The sequence below is a fragment of the Takifugu flavidus genome, chromosome 11, assembly GCF_003711565.1.
Source record: "Takifugu flavidus isolate HTHZ2018 chromosome 11, ASM371156v2, whole genome shotgun sequence".
Classification (NCBI taxonomy): Eukaryota; Metazoa; Chordata; class Actinopteri; order Tetraodontiformes; family Tetraodontidae; genus Takifugu; species Takifugu flavidus.
This window is the reverse complement of record NC_079530.1, coordinates 2,056,770-2,077,342: the sequence shown is the minus strand read 5'-3', so window position 1 is coordinate 2,077,342 and position 20,573 is coordinate 2,056,770. Positions and strand designations below refer to the sequence as shown.

The window sequence follows — 20,573 nt, the reverse complement described above, 5'->3', positions numbered from 1 at the left end:
ACGATCAAACCCCGGCTGAAATAAAGAACACATGGGAGCAGTTTTTAAATTCCCTCATTGCCGGTTAAAACTCGAACTTTCCCCCACAACTTTCTTGCTGTCTCTTTTCAAACCTCGCCCCATCCCTCATCCTATCCCCTTTGTGCGTGGAACCATTCGCCCAGAACAGGCAGCACCAATCGACCTCAAAATTTCCATTCGGAAAAAGAAGAGGACAACCAAAACAAACAGAGGATGGGGGAAAGGAGAAGAAAGACGTGAAACAACGTTTGCGTGCAGTGACGGGAGGGCGATCATGGTGCCAACTGTGTTATGGTTGGCGGACCTTGAAGTGCCTGATCCACAGTGGATGGAGAGCAGGGAAACACGCTGCCACATACTGTGGTGACCAGACTCTTGTGTTTGAATCACAGGAGAAAGTTCATGTGGTTGTAATTTTCATGTTGAAGTAATGGGGCTCTATCTGAAATGTACAGATGAGAAGGTCTAACAGCTGCGTGTGTCTGTGCATTTACAGTCACTAAAGTTAGCCCGTCAGATATTACTGCTCATAATAGCACCTAATAATGGCTCCTCACAAATGCCACAGTAAACGGTGTGTTGGACAGGGTGTGAACAGGAAAATAAAGTCCTGGAACACTGTTCTGCATTCCAGCATGGAGAGGTGCACTTAGAGGCTTAGACAGATGTGCAGTGTGACTTACAAAAACGGGTATCAGGCAGTTTCTTCCTTTTTACTTTTGATCTGATGATGTGCACCGTGTTTATGATCAACATGATGTTGGTATTGTGTGATTTCCTGCCTCGTGATGGGAGTCTGTTAGTAGATGATGATTAAAGGGGTCAAATGACCCTTCAGTTGCAGAATACTGTTCAAACTACGTTTAGCAGAACACACAAAAAGGTAGATATAAGTATTAACCAGTTTAATTTGCATTAGTTAGAAAATGCAGTTAACACACGTGCACCACATGCACAATTCCAGTCACTGGTGATTGAGATTGGTGCTGCAACTCTATGTGTTGGCAGGATCAACTCGATCGCGACGGACCACTCTGAGGATCGACGGACCACTCTGAGGATCGACGGACCACTCTGAGGATCGAGGACAACTCTGAGGATCGACAGACCACTCTGAGGATTTGCGGACCACTCTGAGGAACGGCGGACCACTCTGAGGATCGACGGACCACTCTGAGCAACATAGTGACCGCCTTGAAGTTAATATACAGGAACCAAACCAACAATCGGCCCACATAAATTGGTTTGGACGGAAGGGAGCTTTTGTCAGCCTTCCAAACAACCACTTTGTGTAGACCTCCACATCAGCCAGCAAACATTAGTCAGAGATTCCTCTGCAATAACATGATGTTGATGCCCAGTTTGCCCCAGCCCACCCATAGAAAGTTCTGCCTCTCTAAAGACCAAGCGAATCACTTAAAGACTGCAGACTGATACATAAGCGACAGTATTGGTGCTTGAATTTTGGTCAGAAATGCAAAGGATATTCAAATCATATATTCAAAAGAAGAGCTGTAAAAAACTTTCAGTCTAGGTTGTCATCATATTTGCCACAAAGTAGCCATGATCCTGGACAACATACGGTGGGAACAGCAGTCCTATAAGGAATCTTGTAGTAGAGGGTTTGATAAGGAACGAGGGTGAAGAGAGGAGGGTGGAGGGACGACACAGAGGCAAGTGACTTACAAGCTGGTTAAGATGTAAGAAGAAAGGAACATTTAAGCAAGTGAAGAACATTGTTGCTAGTTGCCAAAAGCACAAAATATGGTCCACATCAGAGGGTTGAGGACTGAAGACTGCAGTTGTTTATTGGAGTTCTGGCGCTCGTGCATGAAACCCACACATTTCTCGTGAATGTTTCCATCTGTGAACTGGTTTCTGTTTATTTTGCCAGTATAGGGAAGTGAAGACCTGCTTTCAGGACTTTGTCTTTTCATGCAGACGTCAGCATCGGCACGTCCACTTGCAGTCTGAATCACAGCTCTGCTGTCTACCTCAGAGCGAACGACCCCTGACCTCTGGTGTACACCTCGGTGTTTGGGGAGGCTTTCTGCAACACCGGTCAGTTTCTGCATGTTCTGCAGGATATTCTTCACCCCCCCCAGATGGTCCAGTCATGATGATGTGCTGGATAATTAGGGGGATTATAAAGAGATATCTCGTGTTTAAAAGGCTACTTGCATTTTGTTACAAACCACCAACCTTTACCGACACATCCTGTGAACAAATAGGGAATCAGAGAAATTAGTTCTGTGACTTAGCTAAAATCTTTTGCCCTTTCTTGGAACCATAGAGGGATTTTTGGTTTGTTTCCTTATACTTATCATCTGTTACTGTCTAATAACAGCACTGCTTTGGAATGGGTTTCCGCACGAATTTATCTTCATTACAGAGTAGTTAATAGATTTAAAATTTTCTTTTTCACACTGCCACAGGTGATTTACTGCAAAAGCACCAGATTCGTGTCAAAGGTCAATAGGCAAACCTACAAAATCCACCATGAAGGAGCAAAATCGACCTGAAACATCCAACTTTTGAATCAGGCTCAAGAGATTGAGTTTGAAAAATTCTTGCTTTTAATCATTTACAGACTGTGATGTCATGTAAGCAATCAAATTCTCTCTTCTCTATTTTTCTTGACCGCTTTCTCCCTTTGGGGGGTCACAGGGAGGGGGCTGGAGCCTGTCCCAGCTGCATACGGGCAAAGGCAGGGTTCACCCCTGAATGAGTTGCCAGCTGAATGTGGGACCCAAGAGAGCATTTGAGGATTCAGTACCTCGATATACTGTTTATGATTCTTACATCATAGTTTTTTGTTGAAGATTCTCCGTGTGTACATTTGTCTTACATTAACTCCAAAGCAGCAGTAGATTGGAGACTCTATGGGAGATGTTCTGCTAGCCTGGACTTGTTCATATTAATCACTCTACATTCTACTATTTCATTATTAGGTGTTGATTCTGGCCATTCGTTATTACTCAGTCTGCAGGTGGTGGCCACAGACCACATCTCATCCTCTTTCTTTCTAGCTGATTCTTGGCAGCCCCTTCACCACAAATGAAAGCATTAGGCGGTATCTGCAGCCCACATGCCTGGACTGTCTCAGTAGATACTTTATGATAAAGAGATTGATGCTATTGTTCACTCCCATGTGTCAGATCTAAATCCCATCAAGCGCACCTGGATCAAGCACACCTGTGAGCATGTCCAAGCACACAGAGTTCATACGGGGGTGGCCACACACGCTACACACACTGAACCACGTTAGAGGAGACTGATAGAAGTTGGATCCAGCTGTGATCTCATGTTTGTCATGGAAGGTCCAACCGGTCCAGAATGTTGCAGCCCCTGTCATTTCCAGAACCCCCACCAGGTCCACATCACACCGCTTCAACAACTCCACTGGCCATTACATCACCTTCACAATCCTGCTGGCCGCCTTAAAGCCCTCCACCATCTGACCCTCCCTACAGCTTCGACCTGCTTCACATCAGCATCCCGTCTGTTATCCTCTCCTCCTCATCAGTCCATCTCACTGTAACCTTTGGCCACCTCTCCTCTTTTGGCCTCTACTCCCTTAACTGTTCTTCACCCCCCAGTTTTTACATTTAACATAACGTTTATGATTTATTGTATATTCTATGTTTACTGTCTATTTTACACTACTATTTTAGAGCTACTACATGTATTAAATAAGCAATCACCATTTCAGTTCATTCTCCAGTTTAAAATGAAAGATAATAATAAATAATAACTTTATGTACTTAAGAGCCACTGTGCCTAATCTAAATCAAGATTTGATTAAACAAGAATCAGCAAGTGGCCTAATTGTGTATCTTAAATTTAACGATAATGACGGGATGTCTCAGCGGTGTTGTGGGAGCCAAACATTTTTCAAGCAGCAATGTTATTACAATCTGTTCTAGATTACAAAATGAGAGTCTTTAGAACAATTAGAATCGGAAAGCAAAATCTGGAAATTACAGAAAGAATATCAGACAACACTAACCCTAACCCTAACCCTAACCCTAGCCAGCTGTTAGCTTTCCAGTTGTGTAAATCACAATCAAGCAGAGTAGTAAAAGGCCCAAAACGCCCAAACGTATACGATTCTTCAGCCCAAGGATATTGTAAAGGCATTTGCTAGCTATTACCAGCAATTGTATAGGGAAGAAAGCTTAATGTTATTAAAATCCAATTGCAACAGAAGAGATTAAAAAAGCATTTTGAAACTCAAAAACAACAAATCTCCGGAGTGGATGGAATATTAGAAAATATTTGGAATGCAGTCGATGCCACTTTTATTTAATCTATAATCACGCTCCTCCTCCGTGATCCTCCTCAGCCATGGTCTAAAGCCCTTACTAGTGTTCTCAAAAAGATGGCAAAGGTCTGAATCTGCATGCTTTATCGCTCCATCAGCCTCCTTTAAACCTAAACCAGAACAAACCAGTTTTACTGCAACTAGACAGAGAATAGAGAACTTTAGAACCTTAAATCAAAAAAAGGGAACACCTTATCAAAGCTTCTCAGTTTGTATGTTGAGGAATCCTTAGACCAGGTGGATGGAGCCTTTCTACTACTGACTCTTCAATAATACCTTTACTAAATGGGTCATGAGTGAAGGTTGGTGGCCACCGCTCTGATGGGCTAGGATGCAGCACCAGACAGGGTGAAGGTCTCTCGGCCTCATTATTTGCACTTTCTATAGAACCTCTTGCCAAACTAATTAAATCCAATCCTGTCATACAGGCAGGGAGAGATGAAGCCAGCACTCATCATAATGTCTCTGTTTTTGCTGATGGTATTCTATTATTTTTGGAGAATCCTATCACTGTGTTCCTTCTCTGCTCTATTCCCTTAATCAGTAAAGTTCCGTATCAGGTTATAAAGTTAATGCAAACAAATCCAACTCTTTAATGATTGTTGGGTAGTAGCCATTAGAGTTAGATAACCTGGTCTTATTCAGACACTCCCGACAGGGGCTCAGATTTCTGGGAGTAACTTTTACCGCTAAGACCACACAGTTGTTTTCATTTAATCATGACAAATTATTTAACAAAGTCAAAGCTGATTTACATGACAAAGATGTGCTTCTGTTCTTCCTCCTTTCCCTCTGTTCTGGAGGGCAAGTTCTGGCCCCGGTGGTGTAAGGTTCTGATGATACCTAGCTTGTGTTCCAGTGTGTGGTGGGAGTCAAAAAGAAGGTATTGGTCTGTGTGGGTGGGTTGTCTGTAGATCTTTATATTCAGGCTCCCGTCTCCTTTGATGTGCACAGCACAGTACAAGAAGGCCAGACTTGATCCTCTGACATCCTCACGGGTGAATTTGATGTTTGTGCCTACAGCGTTGATGTGTTCCGTGAAGGCTTCTACTTCCCGTGTTCTGATCTTGACCCATGTTTTGTCCATATATCTGTACTAGTGCCTGGAAGCGGTTCCTGTGAAGGTCAAGACTCTGCTCTCCACTTCCTCCATGTATAGATTGGCTACTATGGGTGACACTGGTGAGCCCAAGGCACAGCCTTTCTGTCTGTAGAAACCTCCCTGAAACTGGAAATAGGTGGTCATCAGGCAGAGTTCCAGCAGTGCGCAAACATGATCCAGAGTGAGGTTCGCTCTGTCCGCCAGTGTATTGTCCTGGAGAAGATGTGTCTTCATGGTTTTAACTGCTGGTGGGGATGCAAGTAAAAAAGAGAGGTGACATCATATGATACCAACGTTTCATCCGACTTTGATATTACATCCTTGACCTTGTTGGCGAAACCCTGTGAGTTTTGGCTGTGGTGTGTGGTCTTTCCTACCAGAGGAGCTAAAATGGTTGCTAAATGTTTGGCAGTTTTGTATGAGATTGAGTTAATGCTGCTGCTGATGGGTCTAAGTGTGTATTTGGGGGAGTCTGTAAATGCAGGGCATGGCTTCGCCTGGGTACAAGCGGTAAAACAGTGTCAGTTATTTGGTCCTTCTCTAATTGTTTAAGTATTTCACTATCTTAGCCTTGAATTTGCTAGTTGGATCTCGTCCCAGTGCCTCATACATGGACGTGTCACTGAAGAAGCTGGTCATCTTGGCATGCTAATCTGATGTGTTCAGTACCATCCTCCTTTGTCGGCCGGCAGGATGGTGACGTCCTGGTCTCTTTGGAGTGATGACAGTGCCTTCCTTTCCTGGATGGTGAGATTGGAGGGTGGTGTTTCTGCACTGGTGAGCGCAGCTGAAACTTTTAGCCTCAGTTGTTCTGCATCTGTCTCTATCAGATTGTTATTGCTGTTGCTGGTTAACCTTCACTTTGATGGTCTCAGTGGTGAAATTAGCTTGTCTCATCGTGTCATGGATAAGACAATGGGAAATGGAACTTAATGTGACCTAGGGGCACCTCAGGAAATATTTTCTGTGGAAGGTTGGGGAGTCAACTGTGAAAGAAGTTTCAATGGAAGGTTAAAATATGATTTGGCAGGACTCCACTAGAATCTTTTCTCTGTAAATGTTGGGTTGGTGACAAGTGTTGGAGAAATTGTGGACTTGTGGGTGATCAAACACGTATTTTCAGACCACATCATTATATAATGTTCTTGGACTGATTTTGAAGGCATATTAGAAAATCTTCTTAAAGTGAGCCTCTCTCTGGATCCTTTAATGTTTTTACTGGACATACTTCCTGATGGTCACTCCCACGATCAAGAAGTTTTTGCTACATCTCCTCCTAATGACTGCAAGAACAATGATAAAGATTTGCTGGTTGAAACCAGAACCACATGCAGTTGCACAATCGATTAAAAAAATTAAACAAGTATAGTCGCTGGAACAGCTGACAGCTGAAGACTCTTCTGGGGACCCCTCACATCTTACACTATCAATATCTTTCATATCATGAAATTTCAAATAGGCGTAGCGTGACTACGTAATGAAACACAAGACTTCAGTTTATTTGCTTTCTCTACAATAACAAAGGCACGAGGAACTCTGGTGCTCACACATGGAAAACCTGGATGAAAATCTGTGGAGAATTTTATGTAATTTAAACAAAAATGGAGTTTTGTTGCAGAAACAAGTTGTATTCTACACCCTGGGCACGCTGCCGTCGCTTTAAACAAAGACAGCTATGTGTGTGTGGATGGTGCTTAACTGTCGTGTTTGCTCATGAGCAGTGCCAAAGAAAATTGGGTTTGATATATCTATCAGGGTTTTTTTTCCCCCCAGTATCTGCAACACAAACAGACATTAGCCGATACACTTATCTTAGAGGATAGGAGCACTGACACTGAATTGAGGGGTAATAGAGACAGAGTTTATGTGTCCGTGCAATTCAACAGATTCCCTCACATTACTTCAAACCCAAATATGTGCAGGCTTTTCACACATCCTTCATAAAGTGCTGTGGTTTTGGTTGCCTCTACCCAGTTGGGGTTTCTGTCTGTGATCCATGTGAAGAAGATCCTCCCGTCAGAAAGCAAGGATTAGAGGTAAGGCTGCCCAGCCAGAAAGCTGGAGAGATGGGACGGAACTTTAAAACAGCCGCCACTTCACATTCATGACGGCGCATTCTGAATTTGCTTTAGTTGGTTTTTTTGAGGGGACACGGGGTCGCGCAGCTTTGTGGGCCACGTCAAACTTCATTACTTGTTAAAAATGTGAAGTTGGGTTTACACAACAGACAGTAAAAGAAGACGAGGATGGAGAAATAGATGGTGTGGCGGAATGAGGGAGGGGAGGCTTTACTTGGCACTGAGCGGCAAGTCATGGAAAGACTTGGCAGGAACGGGGAGATAGTTGTGGTTGGAGGTTGAGGGGTGAAAGAATAGGGGAGAATCTTGCTGATGGTCTGAAAACTAATGCAAATATTGATCTCTGATACCTTTTTTGTCCTTAATGCCACTGTATTCTAGAGTCAACACTGTGCCGAGTCCTCTGACGGAGTCAGAGTTGGAGCAACAGGTTTCCTACTCCAGCCTTTTCACTGAGTATTTTAAATAATAACCGTGTAGTTTAAAATGTAACCTTAAAAATGTAACATACTCCACAAAGAGCCCAATGTACATAGTAAAATAACCTGCAGTAAACCTGTGTTTAACAACTGTTATTATAGTAGCCATGATTTAATTAGCAATGAACAATTGTAGAATATTTTAATCTGATTAAGAATTTAAATTTCATCCTGGACTTGCAAATAACATCTGTATCTTATTAAAAGAATGTAATCCGGAGTCATCCAGGCAATATTTATCTTTAATAATAGTCACCACTGTGCCATCTGTTTCTTTTATAAAGCAGTTTGTTTGGTTCTACACAGATCATCTATGACCATCTATTAACTAAACATGGATTTGTCTAAATAGATTTGTCCATATTCACAAATGCCAGTAATGGTAAGATTGAAACATTTGCGACTTTATCAGGATAAAGCTTTTCTATGAACAGAAAGATTAATTAGACTTCCATTCTATCACATTTCTCTGTTGATGTTGAAGATGGCATGACATGCACATGGAGCTGTAGCTCCATTCCCAGTCCTTTGTCCACAAATGTCTCCTCATGTGAAACCTAACTCAGGGACAATCATCATTCCTCAGCTATTAGCACCAAATCTTTGGCTGGTCCTGAAAGTGAGGAGATGTGTTGTCAGCTGGACGGCTCTAGTTTCTCCCCATATGAGTGGAGAAAGGGGTCAGTGACGCCTGTCGTTGACCCCCAGCAGCCTCTGGTTTCCTGTCGGGGGACCATTCAATAGAAAGCATTACATGTCAAAATGGCCTCTGCTCTAGATTTCCACCAAGGAGTCTTTATCAGGATAGTTGCTCTGCTGAAATCCAAGAGTTTTTATAATGAGGCCAAAGCAAGCAGTTGAAGATATAGCTAAGATATACATTCACCGATATGAAAGTCAAGAAGGGTCTTTGTGTAATGTCAAGATTATAGTGGTTTCATGCAGATATCAGTGATGGGCAACTGTAACCTGAGAGGGAACCAGAAGAGCTGCAAGTAAAACAAGCTTACACAACCATTGACAGTAATCCATGAATTCATTAGTACAAATGCACAATACTGTCGTACTTCAGTCACATTGTGTTGTTTCTGTATATCTTTCAAGTCACAAAATAAGATAGAAAACACAACAGGCGGTCGTTGTACAGGACGTGCCTGAAGTCAGCTAAGTTTCTTTTTTTTAACAGTTTAAGTTTACAAAGATACAACTTTTAAACTTTGCTGAAAGCCCCAACTTTTCTCTGCCTTAACAAACCCACAGCAGCTCTTCTAGTTCCTGATGAGGCAACAGTTTTAAATTCAACCACTTTTTATCTCTCAGTCAGCCGGCGGAGAAAACTGCAGTAACCAGCAGTAACACTCATTATTCAAAGCATTATTAAAACCCACAACTGGTGATACTGGTCACCAACTGGTCACAACTAACTTTCTATCTCGGACTTTAAAACAAGAATCAGTTCAGCAGCAGAAGTTGACCGGAGATGCATTTGTGAGGAGATTTAAAAACAATAGAGTAAAATGACGCATCATATGACTCCGCTTCACCGCTGAGGACATCCCAGCATGCTTCACCGGCACCAGCTGTCGTACCTCAACATGTGATGCACCTCTGTCGAGAGTTCAGCTCAGTTGGGAGGATTTTTGTGGAAAAAAAAACCTTTCCAACAATTCCACCAATCTCTATTTATTACGTGTGGAGGGTGGAAGCTACAAAAGTCTGTATTATGTGATATAAACCGACAGCATCGCTGCTACCGAATACAGACAGCTCAAACCCGCTCAAGTCCAGTGGTGTGTCACATGTTACTGTGTGTACAGTCTGCTGCTCATGATCCAGGCTCCTGATTTAAAGGCTTCCCAGACTAATAAGCTCATTATAGCTCCAAGACTAAATGAACTTTTGTCAAGTCTCTGCTGACCCCCCAACATCCAGATCATATTTGAAAGCAGTGAATAAGTTAATCTCCTACAGTGACTAAATCTTAATGAATTAAGCACAGATGCAAAAGACACAGAATAATCTTTAAACAACTGACTTGTATATTTATATAAGCAAAGCTATGTTTACGCATTGTGGGACATGTTTACATGTGCCCAAAATATGTAAACAACAATCATACTGGAATATCATATTTTCATAACTATTGTTTGATATTTGTCTGCAGGGAAAAACGAGGAAAACTGTTTAATTTTTGACCCGTTTTAACCCATGCGAATCTCAGAAAGACCAGATAATGTAGTTAAAAAGAGCAACTTCCAGATCCCAAACTCTCCTCTCTGATGCATCAACATTTAAGTCTTTTTTTTTTGCGCACACACACACACACACACACACATTAAATATTAGTGTTTGAAGGTAGCAGAACATTAGGTGATACTGATAACGTCAGAGGCCAGGCTTCTGAGCCGGAGTCTGCTTCTGTTGTGTCCGTGGGAAAGTGGCGTCCACGATAAAACCAAGGAAGATGAGTCAGATGGAGGGGAGCGTGGTGTCAGGGTGGCAGCGGATCTTGTTTGGACAGTGGTTTCCTCAGCTGTAGAACCCAGTTTACCTGCCGTTAACCTCGGTGGGCGGCAGCGACAGACGGGAAGTTTGCTTCTTTCCCCGCTTTAAAAGTCTTTCTAACTCGGACTGACATCCAAATGTTCACAAAAAGGTCAAATGCAGCCATTGAATAAATGGTTGCTGTTGTGCTTCCAAATTGTTGACATTATTAACAGAAGTTGCGTAATAAATAGAATAAATCCATTGCTGTCTAAAGCAGTTGGCCGGTCTGGAGCAAATGCTTTCGACATAAAAACGATGTTAACTTGAGTACAATTTATCAATTTAGCTGATTTTTGCCTTGAAATGCCCCGAGCAGGGTGGGGGGAGAGGCAGCGGTGGGGATTGGGTGCTGGGCTCGGTCCTTCTTTTCAAGCAGACCTGACTCAACAACAACAACGAGTGAAATAACTTGCAGATGTGGCTCAGCTCTGCTAATAAATTCTTTGTGAAATCAACAGACATTAGAGGTTTGGGAGTTTTGAAAAGGGGGGGAGGGGGCTGAAACACAAGGCTGACCTTTGGAGACTGTTAGCATATGAGTTTGGATTTGTCCATCTATGTGTGTGTGTCCAGCACTTAAACGACTTTAGCTGCTGTTCCTGTTGATTCGTACAAATCTATCATCCAGTAAAAGTATGTGGAGGTCCTGGGAGCTCTCTGTCGGCTCTTAAAAGCAAAAAAATAGCAAAGTGATGAGTTTTATTGCTTGACCATCAGATACAAACATTGTGGCTTTATTGGCTCGGTCAGCTAAGATGTGCACATTCATAGTTGATACCCGAAAGTGCTCATGTCACTCAAACTTGATGATGAATTATGTGTTTCCTTCATTCCTTTATGCTTCATAGATTTGCACATGCACACAATGCCAACAACAACAGAATGTAAATTTGCATAGAAAATCGAATCAACTAAGTCCGATTTAAAACTCCTGAATGCACTGAAGCGGAGTCATTTTGATTGGATCCAGCAGTCCTCGACTCCGGTGAATATTTCATTCCACTGTGTTCAGTGTTACACCGTACAGTTCATGCTGCTGGTACTGTGCACTGGGCATTCTTTTAGCTCACATTTCTTTCTTTGGGTCTTTGTTTTTATACAGCCACTTTCTCATCAGGGATTTAGACTGTCAGCACTCACTTTCAACACACCCAGACGTACAAATCACACGCCTTTACTTGGATGTTAAACCGACAGTGGGCCAGCCTCTTGTGAAAACATACACATATGTAGGCACACAGACACACACTAACACTCTGATCAGCAGTTCTGCCGTTCATGCTTGACTCCCCCCCATACAGAAAACACATGAAGCTGCTATACCTGCTGGTACTCTCCCTTACTGAGTGTGTGTGTGTGTGTGTGTGTGTGTGTGATGAGAAGAGAGAGAAGCCTCAGTGACATTAAACATGGCTGATGGACAGTGGGCAGAATAAACAAGGTCTCAGCTAAAAAGGCCCCCGTTCAAATAGAGCAAAGGCCCAGGATCAGCTGTGTTTATCAAAGTCCTGGAACTATGAAGGAGGCAGGGGAATGCTGAGAGGGAGAGCGAGAGAGGGGGGGGATAGAGGGAGGAGAAGGGAAAGAGAGAGAAAATGGGGTAATAAGGAAGCTGAGGGTGTCACTAAAGGAGACGGCTGAGATGAACATGCAGTTGGAGCGCAAGTCATCGTACCTGTGGCCCTGAACAACAAAGCTGGTCATGAGAAGAAACGATGTGCAAATTCATATTTTGGAGCAAAAATTTCTAAATATCCAACTTTTTCACTCTTACTCTTGAGTCATAATTCAAAGTATTATCATCATCATCATCATCATCATCATCATCATCATCATCATCATCATCATCATCATCATCACCATTACTTAGTTTAAAGGAACCTATACCTCCACTTAGAGGCACAACCTTCCTCTGTATGTTGTTGTTTTGTTGCCGATGGAGGCACATACCCCCCAAACGCCAATGAACCCCAGTGGGCTTGAGGATTAAAGTCTTCCTCAATAACGAAACCAAAGAGAAGGTGGACGTTTCAGATGTTAGACATCACTGACAGGTTAAACCAACGCTCAATTTAAACTGACAACGGATGGAAAAACCCGCCCACCTGGCTGCTAACTCCCATCTTCAACACAGAAGCCGTTGTCACTTCTTCACGCCGCACGGTCGCACGTCATCCAGGCGTTCTTGTGTCTCGTGCTGCGTCCCAGTTTGTTGTGTTGTGGTAAATGTGGGCGTCCATTCACCGAGCAACCATGTTTTTCTTCAATTTTAAGTCTGACCTCAGGTCCCGATCACAACACGTCCTCCACTGTGGCAGGAAATTGTGCTAAAATTCAGGTTTTATAGCCTGAGACGCAGATCAAAGGCAGAGCTTTGAAGAGCATCGGACAAATCTGTACGTTTATGAGAGAGGAATCAGCTTCCCAGCATGCATTGCTCATACTATGACTGTTTTACCACATATGAGCACCTCAGTTATTCTTGGGTTCGGGTAACTTTCAGCTCCCTTTGCAGAAAACACCCGTTTTCAAGAGCCTTGAGTTCAGCTTCCCAATAGAATCAAAAATGTAAAACAGTTACATTTTGAACAACCCTCTCCTCCTCTGGGTGAGTTGTATAAACTGTTTATGGCTCTTTTTTTCCTAAACATCCTGGTTTCTTGTCAAACAGTTCCCTCGGTTCTGTGTTTAACTGTGAGGAGCCATATTCCATGTGTAGTAGGAAAGGCAGCACGTAAGAAACGGCACTTGTGGTGAAACCCTGGTCCTTCCTCTGGTCTCATCAGATCTTAGGACGAGCCTCTAAACGTCTTGATGAGCTGCTGATGCAGCAGTGCAGATGCAGATAACAAGACCATTGTTCACTACGTCTCTATTTTCTTCACCATCTTCCTGAAATTTCTCCCCCCAACATGTTCCTTTCTATTTGGAAGCCTGAAATTGACCTGAATTTAATTTACCCTTTGAATAAAAGTCACTAGATGCAACTGCGCTCAAAGTAAAGTTAAATTCAAAGCAGCAGTTTCAGATATTTAGGCCTCACGTGACACCAAGTGACCAAAAAAACCATCGTGTTTGACTGCAGTCTCAAACCTATTCAATCCTTAAAGTGCGCATTATGTTTCTAAAATGTGATCAAAAGCAAAATTACTCTCTACCCGTCGTTATGAATGTGGCCTCCTGAAGCTCTAAAACTTTCAGGTGAGCAACAATGTCAATAGAAACAACGTCAGCTGACACTGAGCAACATGCTGCACACAAAGACACAAGACAACGGTCTCATGGTTAGTTCTGCATTTCCACACCTCTTGCACTCTGTCCATCATGACCTTCTACCCCCCCCCCCACGCACAGGCTCTGCCCCTCCCAGTCTTCCAGGCCTTTAATACAGCCTGAGTAATCAAAGAGTTAATCATAATCCCCAGACTTGGCAGACACACAGGCCGTCTTTGTTTCAGTCTGAAGGGAAAAAAATGCAAAAAGCAGGTGAGTGCCGATAGAGAGAATAATGTTAAGTCGTGTTCGTGGTTAATTAAGCCGTAAAAATATTTTAAATGTTCTGCACTGAAACAGGCCTTCGTCACTTCAAATAAAATTCATCAGAAGCCGGAGCCCCCCCGGTAATCTTGCAGGGTTTAAGTGTTTAAGTGGGGGGCTACACATTAATGATTTGTGCATGTGGGCTTCAGTGAACATGCATCACTGATACGAGTTTCCACCATATTATGAAGTTGGTCAAACGTTCGGGATGGGGGGGGGGGGACTGGACCTGCTCCAGTCTAAATATGGGAAACACACTTTTAATTCATGGCACGCTAAGCGCAGCGAAAGCAGTGTGTCAAATATGCAGCTTTCATCCCTTCAGCTCGCGTGTGGACTAAATCTTTTCAGATGGCGGTTTGAGATCGTTCTGCCGCCAGTGTTGCAGGGCCGCTGCAGGCGTGTCTGCCTGAGACCGGCATGGTGCATGTCTCCAAACATCAGCTGCCTCCTGATTGGTTAAACACATGCACCATCTACTTCACACACTCCTTTCATGACTCCCGTCTTTTATATATGATTTTTCTTTTGCCTGCTCCTGCTCCTCCTCTGTCCCACCTCCTGTTTCTGTCTCTCTACCCAGCAGATCTTAAGCAAACAAATCTTAAACTTGGGTTCAGGAAAGTGTCTTCCACAATTATTGATGCTATATAAAAATAAATGAAATAAAAACTGGCGTCGGGCCTGGACAGCTGTGTTAGTTCAGCAGAGAGCAGATCTCCTCGGAGCACTGTAGCCTTCCTCTGTCTGTTGTTTTGTTGTCGTTCTGCCCCGTTTATGTGTGTGTGTTTGCGTGCGTACCAGGAAATGGCCCCATTCTCTCTAAGTGACACACGCTTTCTTGGGTTCCAGCATCTTAACCATGCATGAATACACAAATCCACACAGAGATGCCAACACATTTAACACAAGTTTGGTGGTGAGTTGTGTGTGTGTTTATTGGGGGTATTTTTAGCATCTGAACTCATATTGTTCTGTTGTGTACCAACGCTCTGGGAGGTCTGATGACAAATCGTGAGGTCTCATAACTTGTTTCCTGTTTACACAGCTCTAGACAATAACCACAATAGCCAGCCTACGCATTGTCTGCTTACTGTGTGTACAGTGCTGTGTGACTGATTGTGTGCATGTGTGCCTCTGCCTGAAAGCTTGCGCACGTCATTTGTCACCATCCTACATGAAAGCCCCCCCCCCCTCAGCCTCTTTACATATTCCATAACTAACTGAGAGAGAAAATATTATTTTTTGCTAATTGCACAATGGTGAGCAGCAGTGTTATTCTACTGAAACTAGTTATTGTTATCGTAACCCTGGTTCCATAAACAGGGAAATAACTTTATAGCATCTTCAATTGCTTGTCACCAGATCTCAGTCCAGTAGATCACCTTTGGTGGAACGGGAGATCCCCATCAGAGATGTGCAGCCGACAGATCTGCAGCAACTGAGTGATGCTCTCGTGTCCATGTGGAGCAAAATCTGTAAGGAATGTTTCCGACACCTGGCGGAAAGGAAGAAATGAAGAATTCACACAGGTCTGAAGGCAAAAGGGGTCCAAACGTTTGCTGGCCAGGCGCACCTGACAAAGTGGCCATTGTGTGTGCACATATTGTATGCATGAAATTAAAAAAGTGCAGCTTGCAGAGACTTGAGCTCTTTGTTTTTCTCTGGAGCCACTTGCCTCATGTCACTGTCAGCTCCAAGCAGGTCCGACTCCACCTTGATGACTCTATGAAACAAGGAGTTCTTTAAAAGCGGCCGATCAGGGTTCCATCTGGAACAACTTTAAATGTCATTCCAACCAAATGTCTGCAAAATAGTCTTCAGAATGTCAGCAAGGACCAAAAAAGAAGGGAGAAGTGAGCGAGTTCATGTAGCCTATATTAAGATATAATCGGGTGTTGCAATCAATATGAGGGGTTTGGGGAGCGTTGTTCATGTGCTGTTAGCAGCTGTGAATGTGCTGCGCGCACGTTATGATGACAAATCATCAAGTGAAAGTTCCAGGAAAAGACCCCCAAAGTTATTTGATCGGGCCTTGAAAAGTGTTCAGTTCTCACAAGGCAGATTCAAGGTCAGCAGTGAATAATGGCGGAGCGAAGGAATGTTGAAATCAAGAACGTTGAGAATGACGGCCAGAGTTGACCAATCCCAGCTCTGCCTCTGCCTGTTTTTTAAAGGAGCCATGGCAATTAATCACGCCGCCGTGCACACATGCACAAACACACCCAGGGTGACATAAATAATAGTCTGCTCACGCTTGCCGAGAATGTGCTGAGAAAGTTTGGAGGGAGCTCTCCTCTGCGAGATGCACCAACGTCCCGCTGAAGGCGGACGGAGGCCATCCGACTGGGTTTAAGTGTACTCGTAAGACCGGCTCGCTCCAAACTAAACAGTCGGGCAGGTTTTTATTTCAGACCTGTTAAAGCTTTTAATGGCTAAGTCAACATGAAGTCAACAACAGTATTACAGCTGCAGAAAGCTTTGCTTTCAGAGGCTGAACGGTGAAAGTTGAACACACTTGAAGTCTCTGCGTGTGTTTGTGTGTGTGTGTTGGTGTGTGTGTCCACTTAAGACTTAAACCAGTTCATGCAACGTTGTTTGATCAGCAGATGGCAGTTAATTCTAACGCTTATGTCTGTGCGTGCTTTTAATTCCCACATATTGAGGACCAAATGATGCGTTCTACTATCAAAGTGAGGACATTTTGAAGGCTAAGGTGAGAATTTGGGTTTAGGTTCGGTTTCGGGGTTAGTTGTGATGGTTAAGGTGAGGAGTCGGGTAATGCAGTAGGCCTATGAAAGTCCTCGCAAAGTTAGAAGTACAACGATGTGTGTGCAAGTGTGTGTTTGCATGTGTGTGTTTGTGTGTGTGTGTGTGAGAAAAAGAGAGAATTCTGAAAGCAGTGATCTGTGATGAGGTCTTCTACCAGTAAGGGGCACAGCTGGTTGTGTTTAGACTGTTCATCATGTCCTCAACAGTTTTGCATGTGGACAACGAAACCCACGGACATTCATGCAGAAAGATAAACACACTTTAACCATCTATTAGCATGTCATGCAATTTAGTTTAACCCCCCCGTGACACTCAAAATGGCGTCCTTAATGATGGCAGGTAATAACAGCACTTAGGTCTGATCTTGACTGATCCTGCACCATCAGAAATGAGATCAAATCTCAATTAAAATGGGCCCAATAACGGAGCCCTGGTGGACGCCACGTTTTAGCCGTGTAACACAGACAACAGTATTACTGAGCACGCCACAATTTCATTATACAGTGATTCATATTTGGAAGAGGGTTCTGGTTAGTGTGGTTTGGAAACAATGGACAGAGGTTGAGGGCATCATTTAGAAATTGCCCTCAACAGGTCAGAAACATCTCAGTGGGCCATCTCCCCCAGAGGATGGTTCACGGGTCCACTTTATGTATAGGCTAGACCCAGGACACATGTGGAACATATTGAGAAGAAAAGGAGCAATCTCACATTCTCCGAACCCTCCAATTGGATTCAGATCATCCAGAAGTCCAAATGAGATCTTTGAATAGGCTCATTTGAAGCTGCCAACACTGGTTATGCTTCGTCAGAGCGTGAGGACGCGTCAGCCAGCCTGATTAATGGCGCTCGTTTCAGCCATCGTCTGGTAACACGTTTAGAAAGCTGAAGGAGGAGAAAGGTTCACACACATTTGGCTATTGGCTCATTTTCTTCTACTGGAGCCTTCCTGATATCCAACCTGACGCAGGAACCGATGAGCTGACACACTGAAGATCAGCCAGCTGCAAACAGTTGTGAAAGCAGACACTTGAGAGGGTAAATGGACAGATGCAGACAGGAAGGTTAAGTTCCTGAGGAACTGCTGTATATTCTCCATTCCCCCACACACAGTACAGAATGTTCTTGGCTCATCTCCAGGGGATGAATGAAGAGACCCACATCTCTCCCTCCCTCTCTCTCCCTTTCTCTCTCCTCTCCCTCGCTCTCTCCCTCTCTCTCCCCTCCCTCTCTCTCCTCTCCCTCTCTCTCCTCTCCCTCTCTCTCCCCTCCCTCTCTCTCCTCTCCCTCTCTCCCACTCTCTCTCTCCCCCCTCTCTCTCTCCCTTTGAGCCAAAGATGAATGGTTGACAGAGGAATGGTGGAAATATGCAGCATTTCCTCTCACATCAGCGTTACTGTGTCACTAAGGTGTCGGTGTGTCACCGTTTTGTTGGTGTGTTGCCGCTGTTGTTTGTGTTTGTGTTGAATGTGTGTCCGAGCTTCAGGACAGATGCAGACAGGAAGGAACTCCATACACTTCAAGACAGAGTCAGAAAAACAGTGATATGTTTTTCCTCTTTAAAGCCTGAAAGTTGGAACATGGTGCTTGCTTACATTGTACAGCACCCCCCCTCCTTCTTCCCACCCACTTTATTCACTCCATCAGTTTTCAGTGTTTATTTTTGCAGCATTTTCATTTGTCAGTGATGTTTTCGCTTCTGATTGGCTGCACTAATGTGGTTCTGCTGGTCACCAGTACAGATTCTTATCCGTGTGTGTGGGAGTGAATGTGCAGACGTGTGTGTTTGGAAAATCACATCATATGTTTGGCCGTAGGCCATCATTCCAACATTTGAATTGGGTGAATGACTGCATATGTACCAGTATACAAACACACAGACACACACACACACCACAGCTTGTCAGGAGGCCTTGACCCAAAACACAACCCACATGTCAAATGTCCTCCATATTCCTCTCATTTCCATCCTCCTAAGGGTTACCTAATCCCCATCTGTGTCACCATCTATTGATAAAGTCTGACTGTTGCATTTGATACGTTCCATTACCCTACAGGTTATGGCAGCTGGTGTTTATTGCACGCATGAAGGCGCTTACGGCCTTAAAAATGAACTCTATGTGGTCTGGTGTTCTATAGGTTAAGTCATCTCCATACACACCCTGTAAATGAGACTTCTGCACTGACTTAACCGGCAATTCTGTAATTCTGTATCTATAATTAGCATCAACATCGAATGCGTGCGTGGTGAATTTCCACCCCACATGTTGAGGGAGGGGGGTGTGCCTGGAATGTATCTCTGGCTTTAATTAATATCTATCCATTCACATTTCATCATAACTTTTTACTCTTCTGCCACCACGACAGCCTCCTCTTAACACAGGATCATCCTAAGGCTGTTTCCAGATGTGATCATTGGTACAGGAAATGTCCCATTCTAACCAGTCCACACATCCCAGTACATCTTTATTTACCATTCAGTCTTTTAATGTTACAGCTCAACGTCTGTCTGAAGGTTGATCTTAACCTCATTGTTTGAGATTGTTGCAACAGGAACTGGATCAGGTGTTGGTGTTAAACCTCTTCCAGGTCCTTTTGTGACAGCATACTGGTGGTTCAAGGCGTATTTTACTGAATCTCACACACACACACAAACACACACAGTTCTCAGAGCACGTGTTATTGCAGAATTCTAGCTGACTGAGCACATAAAGTCTGGGAAAAGTTTGGAGCCGAGGACGAGAGGACTTGGAGAGTCATTATCACCTCCACATCTGCTGGTTACAGTCCATTTCAAGCAGAGATTCCCCAGGAACCGATACCTGTTAGACACCCTGACAGAGGAGGACGCATACGGCCACTAGGGGGCAGTCTAATACAAAACATAAGCACAACAAGTCCTGAGTCACTCGGCTTGTAGTCATGTTGCTTTACGTTCAAAACGTTCCATTTACAGAGGAAACGTAAGAATAATCAAATATTTGTAAAGATTGCATCTTCACATTAAAAGCTTTACACTCCTAAGCTGTGAATCACAGCTGTTTTTCATTAAGGGGCTTTATTCTCTTCACAGTTGCATTAAGAGCATATTAGATATCTCACAGCTCCTTTTACATTAGATTCTATTGGAGGTAGAGAATGGCTGTGGTGCAGCCACTCTCTCTGTCGCTCTCATGGTTGGGTCAGGCCCGGCGGCGGCGTTGCTAAAGCGTCTGTTTAGCAGGGAAGCCAGAGCTCCTTGATGTGGCTTCAGAGGAATGGGAGCTGCGACCGCAGAAGGAGCCGCTTCAGCAAGCTGTAATACGAGTTGGAAAACAACACAAGACACCTACAGCGATGCTCACTCGCTGCGTGTGTTTACGCGCTGTTTGTGTGTGAACTCGTGAATGTGTGTTTGCTAAATTGCATACCTGTGTGCTTGTGCTTTCACACTAACCAGTCAGCTGCTTGACTGACTGCACGACCCTGCAGTTGGAGTTGTGCAAACACAAGTGAAGCTGTGTGATTCCCTCTCTGTATGCACACGCACACATGCACAGACACACACACACACACACACAGAAAGAGAGGGAGATGACACATAGTTTGAGAGATTGCATGGAAACATTAACGTCAGGATGTCTGCACACAGTCATGCTGCATGCATGTCAAATACTGAGCTCTGACAAATCTTTTTCTGCAGCTTTAACAATAAATAACAAATAATTAAT

At 43.7% G+C, this 20,573-nt stretch overlaps 1 long non-coding RNA gene across 1 annotated transcript; it reads left to right on the top strand.

Annotated features, from left to right (window-relative positions):
* Nucleotides 1-6,103: 6,103 nt before the first annotated feature.
* Nucleotides 6,104-15,740, top strand: LOC130534304 (uncharacterized). The gene is made up of 2 exons (XR_008952857.1): nt 6,104-7,483; nt 15,457-15,740. It is a non-coding gene; the product is annotated as an uncharacterized LOC130534304 (long non-coding RNA).
* Nucleotides 15,741-20,573: the final 4,833 nt, after the last annotated feature.